This window comes from Schistocerca piceifrons, unplaced genomic scaffold (genome assembly GCF_021461385.2).
Source record: "Schistocerca piceifrons isolate TAMUIC-IGC-003096 unplaced genomic scaffold, iqSchPice1.1 HiC_scaffold_1422, whole genome shotgun sequence".
Lineage (NCBI taxonomy): Eukaryota > Metazoa > Arthropoda > Insecta > Orthoptera > Acrididae > Schistocerca > Schistocerca piceifrons.
In genome coordinates this window covers 55,001-60,055 of record NW_025727261.1, presented here as the reverse complement: position 1 = coordinate 60,055, position 5,055 = coordinate 55,001, and the positions used below count along the sequence as shown (strand labels likewise).

Genomic DNA, 5,055 nt, shown 5'->3' with positions numbered 1-5,055 from the left:
GTATCGCTTCATGTTAAACACCTTGCAAGTCTTGCTGACTTTCCACATGCTCCTGCTGTACACTGTAATGTGGATGGCAGCAGGGCGTACATGCCGCCCCCCCCCCCCCCCACCTCTCCCCACGTCCCCACCTTGCCCCCTGCCTTCGCAAGGTGGTTGGTGACAAGTTTGCATGTTCAATGCCCTTCGCATGCGACGTACGCAGGCTACGTTGTGGTGCGGCCTGTGTCAACTGTCCGCTGATGTCGTACGCGTGAACCACAATCTGTACTGCACATTCGTCCTTATGTACTGAATGATACATCGTGGCACATGTGTGACCGTACAACGACTGCGCCCAAAAACGGCGGACCATACAGTGCAAATATTGTGCACGCAGCTACGTGTCGTCTCCCTATGAGAGCTGGATTGCAGTGTGGTACGCCATAGAGACGTGTGGGAGGAACGGACGCCGTGGATGGCGATCAGCATGAGCTGTCTGTTGATGTATTCGGACCTAGTCGTCTCTCCTCACACACCGTGATGGCATGGTGCAGCGCGTTCCATATCTGCGACATGCTACAGAAGCCGGTTGACAGTCGTTCGAGCAATGGACATCGCATACGTACGGGGGCCACCTTCCACGTATTGTCTAGGCGTGCACATTTTGTTGCGTGTATGTGGGCAGACGTAGTGTGGCGTGACACCTGACACAGGCATGCAATAATGGTTGAAGTTGCAAATGGCGATGGACGCCTACGTTTTCTGGTGAAGTTACGCAAATGAAGAAATGGTAACCCGTTGTGGTGCGGTTGTTCTCGCTAGGGGTGAATCGGTGATGGCGACGATAGGTTGAGGTACTAACCGGTTGTTCCAGCGATACCCACCATGCCGACGAAACTGAACGGCATCTGGGTGTGAAGCGATACGCGGCGGTGGCTGGGTGGGACCGTCCCCGGCCGGTGAGGGGGCGCCTCCCGGCGTGCTGGCCGCGCGGTGCGTGGGCGCACGCGCTACAGCCGGCTGGTGGGGGCGGCCAGTGGCAGGCGCGCCGGCCGACGGACGCGGCAGGCGTCGCAGCTGCGCGCCGGCGCACCCTGCGCGCGGCGCCGTGCGGCCAAAGTAGGTCCTCGCGGGCCCGGTGCGAAGCGCGGTGGACATCTGCAGTGTGCTGGTCCGATTGAGGACTGTGTGCGTTGAGGATGCGCCGCCGCCCGGCGCTCGGCGCCGCGACGCCGTCTGCTGCTCGGTCGCCCCAGCGGTTCTCGCTGGTGGTTTGTATCGCAGCTGTGCGGATGTGTTGGCGTGTGCGCTGTGCTGGGAGAGTTCGCTTCGGCACCCAAGTGGGGCTTTTGTCCTTCTGTGGCGCTGGCGTTGGAGCTGCCGGTCACCGTAGGTGGCGCGTGTTGTCTCCCGCCGGCAATGCCACGACAGCACGCTCCCGGGCCTCTGTCGGCAGCGGCAAGCTCAGTTGGGAGCACGGGTGGTCGCACCGAAAGCGTCTACTCGCCTAACTCCGGGCGATTGCGCCTCTCTCGAACCCGACCAAGTACTTGGGACGGCGCTGCGCGCCGCCGGGACCTGAGAGGGTTTCGAGGTGTATTGTGCAGGGGAGCTCAGCCTCCTCCTGTTTGCAGAATGATTGAGCGGACGCTTGCGTGTTCGCGCGGGCCCCCGGGACACACTCCCGGGCGGCCGGCTGCTCAGCTCTAGTTGACGCAGCTCCCTGGTTGATCCTGCCAGTAGTCATATGCTTGTCTCAAAGATTAAGCCATGCATGTCTCAGTACAAGCCGCATTAAGGTGAAACCGCGAATGGCTCATTAAATCAGTTATGGTTCCTTAGATCGTACCCACGTTACTTGGATAACTGTGGTAATTCTAGAGCTAATACATGCAAACAGAGTCCCGACCAGAGATGGAAGGGACGCTTTTATTAGATCAAAACCAATCGGTCGGCTCGTCCGGTCCGTTTGCCTTGGTGACTCTGAATAACTTTGGGCTGATCGCACGGTCCTCGTACCGGCGACGCATCTTTCAAATGTCTGCCTTATCAACTGTCGATGGTAGGTTCTGCGCCTACCATGGTTGTAACGGGTAACGGGGAATCAGGGTTCGATTCCGGAGAGGGAGCCTGAGAAACGGCTACCACATCCAAGGAAGGCAGCAGGCGCGCAAATTACCCACTCCCGGCACGGGGAGGTAGTGACGAAAAATAACGATACGGGACTCATCCGAGGCCCGTAATCGGAATGAGTACACTTTAAATCCTTTAACGAGTATCTATTGGAGGGCAAGTCTGGTGCCAGCAGCCGCGGTAATTCCAGCTCCAATAGCGTATATTAAAGTTGTTGCGGTTAAAAAGCTCGTAGTTGGATTTGTGTCCCACGCTGTTGGTTCACCGCCCGTCGGTGTTTAACTGGCATGTATCGTGGGACGTCCTGCCGGTGGGGCGAGCCGAAGGCGTGCGACCGCCCCGTGCGTGCTCGTGCGTCCCGAGGCGGACCCCGTTGAAATCCTACCAGGGTGCTCTTTATTGAGTGTCTCGGTGGGCCGGCACGTTTACTTTGAACAAATTAGAGTGCTTAAAGCAGGCAAGCCCGCCTGAATACTGTGTGCATGGAATAATGGAATAGGACCTCGGTTCTATTTTGTTGGTTTTCGGAACCCGAGGTAATGATTAATAGGACAGGCGGGGGCATTCGTATTGCGACGTTAGAGGTGAAATTCTTGGATCGTCGCAAGACGAACAGAAGCGAAAGCATTTGCCAAGTATGTTTTCATTAATCAAGAACGAAAGTTAGAGGTTCGAAGGCGATCAGATACCGCCCTAGTTCTAACCATAAACGATGCCAGCCAGCGATCCGCCGCAGTTCCTCCGATGACTCGGCGGGCAGCCTCCGGGAAACCAAAGCTTTTGGGTTCCGGGGGAAGTATGGTTGCAAAGCTGAAACTTAAAGGAATTGACGGAAGGGCACCACCAGGAGTGGAGCCTGCGGCTTAATTTGACTCAACACGGGAAACCTCACCAGGCCCGGACACCGGAAGGATTGACAGATTGATAGCTCTTTCTTGATTCGGTGGGTGGTGGTGCATGGCCGTTCTTAGTTGGTGGAGCGATTTGTCTGGTTAATTCCGATAACGAACGAGACTCTAGCCTGCTAACTAGTCGCGTGACATCCTTCGTGCTGTCAGCGATTACTTTTCTTCTTAGAGGGACAGGCGGCTTCTAGCCGCACGAGATTGAGCAATAACAGGTCTGTGATGCCCTTAGATGTTCTGGGCCGCACGCGCGCTACACTGAAGGAATCAGCGTGTCTTCCTAGGCCGAAAGGTCGGGGTAACCCGCTGAACCTCCTTCGTGCTAGGGATTGGGGCTTGCAATTGTTCCCCATGAACGAGGAATTCCCAGTAAGCGCGAGTCATAAGCTCGCGTTGATTACGTCCCTGCCCTTTGTACACACCGCCCGTCGCTACTACCGATTGAATGATTTAGTGAGGTCTTCGGACTGGTACGCGGCATTGACTCTGTCGTTGCCGATGCTACCGGAAAGATGACCAAACTTGATCATTTAGAGGAAGTAAAAGTCGTAACAAGGTTTCCGTAGGTGAACCTGCGGAAGGATCATTACCGACTAGACTGCATGTCTTTCGATGTGCGTGTCGTGTCGCGCAACACGCTACCTGTACGGCTCGCAGTAGCCGTGCGCCGCGTGCGGAACCACGCGTGCCTCTCAAAACTAGCGGCAATGTTGTGTGGTACGAGCGCTGAAGCGCTGGAGCGGCTGGCCTGCGGCACCTGGCGCCTGGCGCCGGTTTTGAATGACTTTCGCCCGAGTGCCTGTCCGCTCCGGTGTGGAGCCGTACGACGCCCGTCGGCCGTGAGGCCGTTGGACACAGAACGCTGGAACAGGGGCCGCCACACGCCTCACTCCCGCCTATGCGACCGTCTCGAAAGAGACGGCGGAAACTTGAGAAAAGATCACCCAGGACGGTGGATCACTCGGCTCGTGGGTCGATGAAGAACGCAGCAAATTGCGCGTCGACATGTGAACTGCAGGACACATGAACATCGACGTTTCGAACGCACATTGCGGTCCATGGATTCCGTTCCCGGGCCACGTCTGGCTGAGGGTCGGCTACGTATACTGAAGCGCGCGGCGTTTGCCCCGCTTCGCAGACCTGGGAGTGTCGCGGCCGCCTGTGGGGCCGGCCGCGTCTCCTCAAACGTGCGATGCGCGCCCGTCGCCTGGCGGTTCGCATACCGGTACTTTCTCGGTAGCGTGCACAGCCGGCTGGCGGTGTGGCGTGCGACACCTCGTACAACGACCTCAGAGCAGGCGAGACTACCCGCTGAATTTAAGCATATTACTAAGCGGAGGAAAAGAAACTAACAAGGATTCCCCCAGTAGCGGCGAGCGAACAGGGAAGAGTCCAGCACCGAACCCCGCAGGCTGCCGCCTGTCGTGGCATGTGGTGTTTGGGAGGGTCCACTACCCCGACGCCTCGCGCCGAGCCCAAGTCCAACTTGAATGAGGCCACGGCCCGTAGAGGGTGCCAGGCCCGTAGCGGCCGGTGCGAGCGTCGGCGGGACCTCTCCTTCGAGTCGGGTTGCTTGAGAGTGCAGCTCCAAGTGGGTGGTAAACTCCATCTGAGACTAAATATGACCACGAGACCGATAGCGAACAAGTACCGTGAGGAAAGTTGAAAAGAACTTTGAAGAGAGAGTTCAAAAGTACGTGAAACCGTTCTGGGGTAAACGTGAGAAGTCCGAAAGGTCGAACGGGTGAGATTCACGCCCATCCGGCCACTGGCCTCCGCCCTCGGCAGATGGGGCCGGCCGCCCGCGCGGAGCAATCCGCGGCGGGGTCGTGTCCGGTTGCCTTTCCACTCGCCGCGGGGTGGGGCCGTTCCGGTGTGCGGTGGGCCGCACTTCTCCCCTAGTAGGACGTCGCGACCCGCTGGGTGCCGGCCTACGGCCCGGGTGCGCAGCCTGTCCTTCCGCGGGCCTCGGTTCGCGTCTGTTGGGCAGAGCCCCGGTGTCCTGGCTGGCTGCCCGGCGGTATATCTGGAGGTG

The 5,055-nt window shown here is 58.3% G+C and overlaps 2 non-coding genes and 1 pseudogene across 2 annotated transcripts; all 3 read left to right on the top strand.

The window, feature by feature from the left end:
- The first annotated feature begins 1,702 nt into the window (after positions 1-1,702).
- Positions 1,703-3,609, top strand: LOC124734088. Its single transcript, XR_007009319.1, has one exon. It is a non-coding gene; the product is annotated as a small subunit ribosomal RNA (ribosomal RNA).
- Positions 3,610-3,961: 352 nt separating this feature from the next.
- LOC124734102 lies at positions 3,962-4,116 on the top strand. The gene has a single exon (XR_007009324.1). It is a non-coding gene; the product is annotated as a 5.8S ribosomal RNA (ribosomal RNA).
- A 188-nt stretch (positions 4,117-4,304) lies between these two features.
- LOC124734094 overlaps positions 4,305-5,055 on the top strand; it is a 4,227-nt pseudogene continuing 3,476 nt past the window's right edge.